The sequence below is a fragment of the Amblyomma mixtum genome, chromosome 4 (assembly GCF_055824585.1).
Source record: "Amblyomma mixtum isolate Tamu chromosome 4, ASM5582458v1, whole genome shotgun sequence".
Classification (NCBI taxonomy): Eukaryota; Metazoa; Arthropoda; class Arachnida; order Ixodida; family Ixodidae; genus Amblyomma; species Amblyomma mixtum.
This window is the reverse complement of record NC_143015.1, coordinates 15,466,242-15,478,155: the sequence shown is the minus strand read 5'-3', so window position 1 is coordinate 15,478,155 and position 11,914 is coordinate 15,466,242. Positions and strand designations below refer to the sequence as shown.

The following is an 11,914-nucleotide window of genomic DNA, read 5'->3' as shown; positions in this document are numbered from 1 at the left end:
CCGAAGGATCGGATAATCCAGAACGATACAAATTACCTTTTTGGAAACAAGCTACCCAGCCAAGTAATCTATCAATGCAACGTCTTTCGGGTCCACCCCCTCAGTGAGCAACATGAACAAAACTTGGGTAGGGCCTAGTTGGTACATGATGTCGTGAAGGTAAAGGATGCGCAATCAAAGGACGAACCACGAAGAAAGACACAGGGACACACACAAGCGCTGTGTGTGTCCCTGTGTCTTTCTTCGTGGTTCGTCCTTTGATTGCGCATCCTTTACCTTCAGAGCAACATGAAGTTTGCTACAACTGCAGGAGAGTAGGACAGTGGGCCAATGTCTGCTACAAACCTACTACGCACCTATGCCACCGCTGCGGAGAAGATCATACAACCCACCTGAGGAACCACAGCCAACCTGCCAACCCGTATGCATCATCTGCAACGGGGGCCACAACACAGGAAGCCGGAACTGCAAGATCCGCCTGATGAACAAGAACAAACAAGGAACGCCCCATGGCAACCAGACACCCAAGGAAGGGGACAACCACTCACTACTATATGGACACCACTCAAGGCCCAGGAAGAAGGAACAGGGCGCTACAGGAAAAGGAGGCAGCCACAGCCGGAACAACTCCATCTCCTTCCCGCCCCCCCCCCCTTTTCTGCAGGGAACGAGAAGAGAAGCTCGAACCGCGGACGCAGCGATAGCCGCTCCAACAAAAAGGTGAGGTGGCCAGCAGAGGCCTCCCAATCTATTGACGCTCGAGAGAAGGAATTTCAGATCCCATTACAATCGACAGAAGAATCCAGCCTTAAAAACGAGTTGGCTGAAATTAAACGCCTGTTACAGGCGCCTCAGGTACAGACAGCCACTGCGGCTAAAACGCCACTCACCGCGTCCCAGGCTCCGACCAATAACGCCATGGAAACAGATGCCATCCCCCCTCCCTACACCACGTCCCAGTCCTCGGGCCATAACGCGACGGACAGAGACGCGAGAAGTGCAACTAAGAGACCACTTCCTACAAAATAAGGCGAGGAATCCAAAGGAAAGGCCGAAGCGTCGGAAGCCGACACCCCGCCGCCGTCGAAAGCGCCGATCAAACTCAGGGCAGACATCAATACTCTGTCAGAGAGAACTAGCGCTATATCAACAGAGCAAGCAACCTTCCAAAGCCTCGTTACCACCAAATTTGCTGAGATAGATATTCGCTTTGCAACACTAGAGGGACACGTATCCCAAATAGCCACCCGCATGCAGCAAATAATAGATAGGCTTACTAGCATCGAGGCTCGCCTATCCCCTATCTTGGATCTGTCCATGACGCCACAACCATCTATAACATCGCACCACACCAAAAATTTGCGATTTGGCAATAGAACTGCAGTGGCTTCCGCTGTAAGCGGGGCCTCTTGCAGCTCCATATCCTACAAACACCGTCTGTTACTACCTCAGACGTGACTGCATTGCAAGAAGCTAGCGGCAGGGCTACACTGCCAGGCTATAAAGCATATCTGCCACCCCATTATGGCAGTAGTAACGCAGCCGGTTCCATCGAAGCCATGCTGATGCATATGAATATCACCGCGATTCAACATTTTATAAACAAATCGGAGAATTACACCCTAGTTGAAATAGTACCAAGGCAGAAAGGAGACTCAAATCTCTTCATCCTTAATGTATACAACCCGGCCTGAAACAAAGGCAATGGACTCCCACAATTGTTGATAAATACTGACTCCAGCGCTCGTGCCGACCAAAGCGCCTTTGAAGAAGAGGGGGAAGTGTGTGTGGAAGTGGTCTAGAAGCGCACGTCCCTGGCTACGCCGCTGTTGACCCTAGGCTGCTTATTAGCAATGTGACATCTGGTGGAGGTGCGGGGTACGTCGTTAATGCAACGTACGCCCCCTTCAAGCCGCAATTCCAGCCCCGGACAAATACCGCCGGTAGACACGCCAGTCCATCAGGGCAGTCGCCGATTGCAGGGCTTACCTCCCGAATTTGGACTGCTCCCTGTTTCCCATTGTTCACAGAGGGTGACTGCTACAACAATAAATCCTACCCAGGCAGCACAACAACATCGGCCGAACGTCGCGCAAGTGTTGGCAAAACTTGGCACGAACATCGGTCCTACACTGGCATTTGGGCCGAGCGCTACCACTTCACACATTGGCCTTACTTTCATGCCAGTTTTGGGCCAACGCTCGGCCGATCAAGCGGCCAACGCAGTCCCGATGTTCGTTCTGCAGCATGGACCAGCAAAGGTCTCATACTGGCATCCAACTTTCAAACATTGGTAGCCAAGTTTCAAACATTGGTAGCCAGCTTTCGAATAATGGTTTCCAGCTTTCGAATATTGGCATCCAGCTTTCGAATAATGGTTTCCAGCTTTCGAATAATGGCATCCAGCTTTCGAACGCTGGCACATGCAATTAACCCACTCGCCAATGACCGGCACTGTGGATAGATGTACATACATAACATTCTACCTAGCAAATATTCATAAATGAGGGTGCGAAAGAATTCCAGAAAAAAGACCCGTTTATTGCTTTGAGTTACAAGAATCACGCTTCTAGCGCACACAGGATGGTTTGCGCTACCACCAGCCACCCTGGGGAGTAAAGAAAAGGGGCCCAAGAGCATGGTGGCAGAGGCTGTGGGAAAACAATTTATTTTCAAGTTTGGTGAGTGCCGATCAGGTTGGACAAAGCATCTCGGCAAGCTGCTGCGGCACGGCTAAGGCATCCAAAAAGCGCTCAACGGAGCTGTCCTCCAGTGAACTGATCAGTCATATCCGAAGTAATCGTTGCACTCCACTTGCAAGGGGGCTGCTGGACTGCATTCAAACAAATTCCTCGTCCAGTTCTTGCACAATGGCCTCACGAAGTGCCAAGCCTGCAAAGAGATGCATGATGTCATGGTAAGTTGAATTATGGCCATCACAGAACAAAAACAAACATAACAAAGATAACACCGAATTTTGTGAAACACAGTAATCGTGAAGACACTAGCAACATATTTTACAGGATAATTTTTAATTTATTCTTAAGAACCAGCCCCACATTAGTTGCACAAAGTGGAATTTAATTTACTAAACTTCCCTTACACCAAATGGTTTAATTTAGTTTAATAAGGGAGTAATTACTCATTGGCATCCACCCAAGCGCAGCCATACGGCTACAAAGGAAAGCTATACAGCTTTCTCAGAAACTTCGTAGTTAAAGAAAAATTCGTCCTGGTCCGGGGTTCGAACCCGGAACCACCGCCACACCGGAGCAGTCGCTCTACCAATTGAGCTAACCGGGACGGCAAGCTTATGGTAGGGCGAGAGCGAATTGATCAGTAACTCGAAGTGGGAAGAGTGTTGGTCAAATGTTTAGGGGAATCCCCCAAGGTGGAGTAGATTTGTAATAAGGGAGTAATTACTCATTGGCATCCACCCAAGCGCAGCCATACGGCTACAAAGGAAAGCTATACAGCTTTCTCAGAAACTTCGTAGTTAAAGAAAAATTCGTCCTGGTCCGGGGTTCGAACCCGGAACCACCGCCACACCGGAGCAGTCGCTCTACCAATTGAGCTAACCGGGACGGCAAGCTTATGGTAGGGCGAGAGCGAATTGATCAGTAACTCGAAGTGGGAAGAGTGTTGGTCAAATGTTTAGGGGAATCCCCCAAGGTGGAGTAGATTTGTAATAAGGGAGTAATTACTCATTGGCATCCACCCAAGCGCAGCCATACGGCTACAAAGGAAAGCTATACAGCTTTCTCAGAAACTTCGTAGTTAAAGAAAAATTCGTCCTGGTCCGGGGTTCGAACCCGGAACCACCGCCACACCGGAGCAGTCGCTCTACCAATTGAGCTAACCGGGACGGCAAGCTTATGGTAGGGCGAGAGCGAATTGATCAGTAACTCGAAGTGGGAAGAGTGTTGGTCAAATGTTTAGGGGAATCCCCCAAGGTGGAGTAGATTTGTAATAAGGGAGTAATTACTCATTGGCATCCACCCAAGCGCAGCCATACGGCTACAAAGGAAAGCTATACAGCTTTCCTTTGTAGCTCTCGCCCTACCATAAGCTTGCCGTCCCGGTTAGCTCAATTGGTAGAGCGACTGCTCCGGTGTGGCGGTGGTTCCGGGTTCGAACCCCGGACCAGGACGAATTTTTCTTTAACTACGAAGTTTCTGAGAAAGCTGTATAGCTTTCCTTTGTAGCCGTATGGCTGCGCTTGGGTGGATGCCAATGAGTAATTACTCCCTTATTACAAATCTACTCCACCTTGGGGGATTCCCCTAAACATTTGACCAACACTCTTCCCACTTCGAGTTACTGATCAATTCGCTCTCGCCCTACCATAAGCTTGCCGTCCCGGTTAGCTCAATTGGTAGAGCGACTGCTCCGGTGTGGCGGTGGTTCCGGGTTCGAACCCCGGACCAGGACGAATTTTTCTTTAACTACGAAGTTTCTGAGAAAGCTGTATAGCTTTCCTTTGTAGCCGTATGGCTGCGCTTGGGTGGATGCCAATGAGTAATTACTCCCTTATTACAAATCTACTCCACCTTGGGGGATTCCCCTAAACATTTGACCAACACTCTTCCCACTTCGAGTTACTGATCAATTCGCTCTCACCCTACCATAAGCTTGCCGTCCCGGTTAGCTCAATTGGTAGAGCGACTGCTCCGGTGTGGCGGTGGTTCCGGGTTCGAACCCCGGACCAGGACGAATTTTTCTTTAACTACGAAGTTTCTGAGAAAGCTGTATAGCTTTCCTTTGTAGCCGTATGGCTGCGCTTGGGTGGATGCCAATGAGTAATTACTCCCTTATTACAAATCTACTCCACCTTGGGGGATTCCCCTAAACATTTGACCAACACTCTTCCCACTTCGAGTTACTGATCAATTCGCTCTCGCCCTACCATAAGCTTGCCGTCCCGGTTAGCTCAATTGGTAGAGCGACTGCTCCGGTGTGGCGGTGGTTCCGGGTTCGAACCCCGGACCAGGATGAATTTTTCTTTAACTACGAAGTTTCTGAGAAAGCTGTATAGCTTTCCTTTGTAGCCGTATGGCTGCGCTTGGGTGGATGCCAATGAGTAATTACTCCCTTATTACAAATCTACTCCACCTTGGGGGATTCCCCTAAACATTTGACCAACACTCTTCCCACTTCGAGTTACTGATCAATTCGCTCTCGCCCTACCATAAGCTTGCCGTCCCGGTTAGCTCAATTGGTAGAGCGACTGCTCCGGTGTGGCGGTGGTTCCGGGTTCGAACCCCGGACCAGGACGAATTTTTCTTTAACTACGAAGTTTCTGAGAAAGCTGTATAGCTTTCCTTTGTAGCCGTATGGCTGCGCTTGGGTGGATGCCAATGAGTAATTACTCCCTTATTACAAATCTACTCCACCTTGGGGGATTCCCCTAAACATTTGACCAACACTCTTCCCACTTCGAGTTACTGATCAATTCGCTCTCGCCCTACCATAAGCTTGCCGTCCCGGTTAGCTCAATTGGTAGAGCGACTGCTCCGGTGTGGCGGTGGTTCCGGGTTCGAACCCCGGACCAGGACGAATTTTTCTTTAACTACGAAGTTTCTGAGAAAGCTGTATAGCTTTCCTTTGTAGCCGTATGGCTGCGCTTGGGTGGATGCCAATGAGTAATTACTCCCTTATTACAAATCTACTCCACCTTGGGGGATTCCCCTAAACATTTGACCAATTTAGTTTAATGCGTCGTGTCGCACTCCCAGTAAATATATTCAATGCGAGATAAGGAAATTAATGTGATATTGAAAACAGATTAATGTATTATTTTGTTTTAATATCATAACTTGTGTCTCTAAATTGCGAGGTAATTTTTTATTCCATTAAATATGCACAGGTTGTAGCGTCTCTTCCACATGGACGTCAAAACAACATTTTTGATTAGTTTTATTTAATGGGGTCAAAAATGCGGCTTGCGACTTTTGACGAAATACGCTGAACGCAAGGAACTCAGGGCACCTTTGTTTTACCTTAGTTGCTTCGCATGCATGCTATAGTTGGATTCGAAACTGCAACTTGAAAACCACACAAAAATACTAGTCTGATAGTCCAGAGTAATGCCCTTTTTCATTGCGAGAGAACTTGGGCAAAAGCTTTAACCAGTAATTGCAGATTTTCTATTGAGTCTGCAAGAGTAGAAGGCAAAAAGAAACACTACGGAAGTATTACACATATCCTTACCAACTAGTCTGCAGTGGAAAATTAATTAAGCGGTTCTGATTTCCGTCGTGCATAAGCGGTAAAGGACATATTCCCGAATGCATCCTATCTCAATTCATATGAGTTCAAACCCGCTGTTAGCCAAAGTAGTGAATCTTTAGTGAGTTCATCTCACCAAAGACGAAAAATTAAATTCTCACCATTCGGCCACAATTCCACTGCGCACGACGTCAAGCAAGCCATTTCGCAATGAGAGTGGGTACACAGAAGTCGTCCTCGTGCTTTTTGGCTCGCTCTCTTCTCCTGCCGAAAAAATAAAGGCGCATGTAGTCAAAGCAACATTTACTACAAAAACCACTTTAACTTCCAGACGTATATCAAGATAAAAGAGTTTTAGTACTTACAAAAGATCTTGCAGGCGGTACGAACAGCGTCGGAGCTCTCCTAATATATGAGTGTGGCTTTTCGCGTGCGCAGACTATGAACGGCGCTAGCTCGAGTGTGCATGCATTTTCGTCGCGTTGGTTTGCACGTGGTTGAGCTCCGCCGTGCAGTCAAGAATGTCTTATTGTGATGAGTCGCGCGGTTCCAAGACGAGCAGTGGAGACGATGGTGTGGGGGGGTGGGGGGTTGGCTGGAGGGGAGAGAGGAATTTTCCTTTACACAGGTTTTGCGGTTCCGAGAAAAGTCCTCGAGCTGAAAGGTGGAGACAGGGAGGTGGAGGAACAGCGAAGCGCGTAGCTGCGCGCGAGGGAAAACAGGTTTGAGAAAGTGACAACCAGAAAGAAAAAAAAGCGCTTCGCGGGGTGGGGTGTTAGTCCGCTACCTGGAAAAGGGCACGGCCGGGAGAACAGGTGGGGAGATATTGGACTTGAAGACTTGAAAGAGAAAGGGAAAGAGGCCAAAACACGTGAAAAGGGTTTGTAATTTTTGGAGAATGAGTCACATGGCCACAGGCAGTACAGAAAGGAATATCTACAAGAGAGAAGTGGATGGGAAACACGGAAGCGTCAAAGTATTGCTACAAAGCTGCAGCAAAAGCCTGAAAATTTTGAAGTGAAAAACTTGGAGCTTCAAGATGCATTTCGCCAAAACGACTTGAGACACTAGCGTATTTTGTGGGGCCGTATGATGTGGCTTCTGTTAGTTCAAGATAGCTTAAAATGTTACCACATAATAACAAAAATATAAAGCAAAAAAAAATATCCAAGCAGAATGCGCGCTCTTTCATAGTTTCATGTACCGTACATGCGCCAAACAAGCTAGGTTAACATGCGTCTAACGCCAGTTGTCAGTCCATTTATTCAGTGGTCGTCGAAGAATCCTCAAATTGTTTGTTGGTGTGGAAGTTTCGCGCAAAAAAGCAAAAACAAACAAAGGCATGTTGAATTGTGGTTCGCAACTACTTTCGACGGTTTTCATCAATAAAGGTCATGTTCGAAAGAAAAAAAAAACTTGCGAGTAAATATGCAAGGACGTGAGCAAGAGCTATATTGCCCCCAATGCAAATTACGCAACAGAAGAATAAAATGGTCAAAAACAACAATTTCCAACACAACGATTTGCAGAAAAGGAAGGAAATAGCAAATCAGAAAACACGGGAAAGGCGCAATCACAGGGCACGACGTAGGGAAGCGTAGGAATCGCTTAGCACGTGTCCACGTGCGTTTATGAAGCACCCGCCTAATATTTCACGAGCGCAACGCATAATTCAAAATTACGAGGCGACTGCTTCGTTTCTGGACGTTGCCAAAACTGAGCACAATTTCGGTTTAGCGAATGCACTTGCGCTAATCTATTACGTTTGTATCGCGATCTCTCTGAAGCAGACACCAGCTGCGCACTGCGGCAGTGAATTCCTAGAGCGAATAAAAAAAAGTGATTTTTTATTCCAAAAATTTAATAAAATGAAACTTATTTGATTTTTGTTGAAGGCACCTGTTCACAATTTTTGTTGAAGGCGTCTCGGGTGTAATCAGAACGTTAATTCTGATCAACAGGACTTCGATCGCAATTCTAAACGTATTATTGCTGCTCACTGCGCAACCAGAGTGCAGTTTTTCCAACGGAATCATGGGTAGCTTTGCTCACAAACTGCAAAAGTGTTCGCTTAAAATATAATAATAAATAAAACCAAATCTTTGAACTCGCATGTTTTAGCGCGTTCGAAAATTATGAACTGCCGATATGGTACTCGACAATAAAATTAATTTTGAACCCATTTTAATGGATGACACAATGTTTACCAACGTTTGCCAGTATGCTTTGAACACTGGATAAGCGGTGGTAATCCTAGGCCAATATAGCCAGCTCCCGGAAATGGCATAGCCAATTCTGGCAAAGAGTGGAACAACACTGGCTAACATGGCCCATGATAGCCATGATTCGATGATGGCACAGCCAGCAATGGCAAACAGTGGGGCAATCCTGGCTAACCTGGCCCATGATAGCCAGGATCTAATGAGGGCTCAGCCAATACTGGTAAAGCGACGGACAACCAGGGCCATTGTTGGATGTGCTAAGGAGTGGCACAACCAATATCGGATGCTCACTGGCAACTCTGGGCCTAGTTAGGGCCACGCTTTGCCAGTGGATTTCCAATATTGGCCCGCCGTCGTGTGCTACCTGGGTACACCTACAGTACCGCCGGTCCTGCTCCACCACCAGCGAGAGCCACCCCATTTCCACGGTAAACCACACGAGGACGCCGAAGACTGGCTGGACCAGTACGACCGGGTGGCCATTTACAATGCTTGGGGCGCTGACTGCAAGATGCGGCATGTGTATTTCGCCCTTGAAGACTACGCAAGGACATGGTTTCTAAACAATGAAGCTGGCCTTCAAACGTGGGACACGTGTAGACAACAGTTTGTCCATGTCTTCAAGGACAGCACGACGCGTAAGGAGAAGGCCGACCTGCTTTTAAAGGCCCGATATCAACTGCCCAACGAAAGTGTGACGGTGTACGTAGAGGAAATGAAGAGACTCTTCCGACGCGCGGACCCGAGCATGTCGAAGGAGAGGAAGGTGAGCTTCTTAATGAAAGGTGTCAAGGAGCAGCTGTTCGCCGGCCTGGTTCGAAGTCCTGCTGTGACTGTAGATGACTTCGTAAAGGAGGCGAGCACCATAGAAAAGTCTTTGGACATGAGGGCCCGGCAGTACGACCGTACAACAGCGTCGATGCTCACGGCCACTGTGGAGGGCGCTACTGTGAATTCAGCAGACTCTCTGCGTGAGATTATCCGATGCGTCGTAAGGGAAGAACTGGCGAAGCTCTTTCCGGACAAGGAACAGCCTCAGGTTGGAACACTTGCTGACTTTGTCCGTGAGGAGGTGCAACAAGCTCTGGGTACTTGTACACCGCCACCTGTTCCCGACCCTGTGCAGCCTCAGCCCCCGAATCTCAGCTACGCCGCCCTCACACGCCGTTTTCTTCCGTCCCAGCCGAACTCACGTTACAACACACCTGACGCTGCCGCTGCGCGAACTCCACCTCCCCAGCCGAATTCTCCACTGCGCCTAGGACGCCGCCGGACGGACGTCTGGAGAGCGCCTGACAATCAGCCGCTATGCTACCATTGCGGTCAGGCTGGACATGTTTGGCGCCGCTGCCCATACAAGGAGATGGGCCTTCGAGGATTCCCCGTCGGTTGTCCTCGTCCGATGTATGGAGAACGACCGCAGGAGATCGCGGATTACATCTCGCAAGCGGACTCCGTACAGCGCCGTTTCTCTCGATCTCCATCACCGCGTCGCTACAGTTCCCCAGGACAAGGCCAGTCTCGGAGTCCCCGTAGGGGAAACTAGATGCAGCAGCCCCTGGAGGTGTGGCTGCTCAACGTCAAAGTATACAAGATCCTCCAGCGCCACAGGAGAGTTCTCAACCAACGCCGAATTCCGTAGCCGTACAGACGATTCCTGAGCCCACGTACCTCAAAACTAGCCGATGTCCTGACGCGCCCCTCAGTGGCCGCGACGCCTTTCTCCGATGCCGAACTCCTTCGACGCACCGCAGCCGAGGCAGAACGCCGCGACATCCCCAAAGTAAGACACCATTAACTGCCGACTTGGAGACTTCGGTTCACGGCGCCGATGTAACCGCGCTTGTGGATACTGCTAGAACTCAATGAAGATGTCTGCTAGAGCTCAACCAATAATTGTGGGAGACTTCAAATCTCAACACCCAGCATGGGGACATACCAAAGCAACTCTGAAACGGAACCTGCTGTGGCAAATCATACAGTCACTAGGGCTCACGACGCTGAACAACCCTACTGACCACACACGCGTGGGTAACAGTGTATGTGTTAACACATCTCCAGACTTATCCATCTCTTAAAAACGTCAAGGAAGCAAAGTGGGTCAACACCGGGCAAAATCTTGGTAGTTATCACTTCATCCTTAGCATCACCTTCCCCACGACAAAACTGAAAAACGAAGCTAAAGAAATACGAACCACGGATTGGGACAAGTTCGGGGGGGGGGGGGGGGGGGGGGGGTTAATACATAAGGATAGTCTAGAATTGATATATACTGTCTCGACACAGTCAATATCATTTCATTTGTTACATTCGGCACCTTCTGCTCCTAAGTAGAATCATTGCACTATGCATAAAGAAAAAGAGGCTTCTGCTAACACTTGTGAAATAAAATTTACAATCAAAATGTTCTCCAATTTCCCTGACAAAATTTCTTCTCGTAGAGCGAGACTATTTTGGATCGAACGTAAGCAGCTCATATTAAATGCCCTCTAAGGCCTCGAATGGAACAAGAGAAGGTAGAAAAAAAAATCATATTTTTTTATTACGACAAACCCACTTCAGCGGTTGCTGGAAACAATCTGCAAAGCATATTCGTCATTTTCGTCGTTTCCGTGAAGACTTGTTTTTGTGATTCTATTATATGCCCGACTGCTATGTTTGCAAACTACTGCCAGAGAATTTGTGAGAAGTGCGCTGGGGGTTTCAGCTAACTGTAGCGACATATTCTAAATAGTGACGCACCGAAGCCACATGAAGCCAGCGAATTTTTTTTTGCCATATGGCACGCAACTGAAACAATATTTTCAAGTTTCCTTAATTAGTAAGCAAGCCGAGACTATGTTGCAAAATATTGCGTTTTCATTTAGGGCGCTAGCCCGTTTTGTTAAAACTAAACGATGTTGAGACGCAGGCATTTTCATTTAATAAACGTACCATATTAGAAACGTCGCTGATGAGAAGCCTGAAAAAGAGGATGCTGTGCGCACTGTTGTATATTTCTGCACATCCTCGGACGCTTGCATTTTCTCGAGGGTCCTGATGGCATATATTGGCAATTTAAACTAATGTGCGTCCCTCTTAAGGGAGCACAGGCGGTTGTAGAAATGGTAGATATAAAGTGAGGACCTCGGACCCTTCTCAACATGTCTCCAGTGCGCACCACGCAGGATCGATATAGCGAATGGCACTTATCAGAACTATAGGGGACTTTGCGAAAATGCTCGGTGTTCGTAAACATTTTTTTGTATGTCAGCAGGCTCATCTCAGTAAGGAACTATTAATTTCATTCTCTTTGAATGTTCTTATGACAGCTGTTTGTGGATTGAATAATGATTGAGATTACTACCCCTGTTCTTTCCAAAAAGGTTCCAAGAAAATTCGTTTACAAACACCGTCAGATTTCGTGAAGTTTGTTGAGATCAGAGCAGTCGCTTTTGTACAGCAACATTTTTACTCCGCGGGTT

The 11,914-nt window shown here is 47.8% G+C and overlaps 1 long non-coding RNA gene across 1 annotated transcript; it reads right to left on the bottom strand.

Moving 5' to 3' along the window:
* Positions 1-2,649: 2,649 nt before the first annotated feature.
* LOC149345749 (uncharacterized) lies at positions 2,650-6,597 on the bottom strand. The gene is made up of 2 exons (XR_016292030.1): positions 6,390-6,597; positions 2,650-2,892 (listed from the first exon to the last, which is right to left on the bottom strand). It is a non-coding gene; the product is annotated as an uncharacterized LOC149345749 (long non-coding RNA).
* Positions 6,598-11,914: the final 5,317 nt, after the last annotated feature.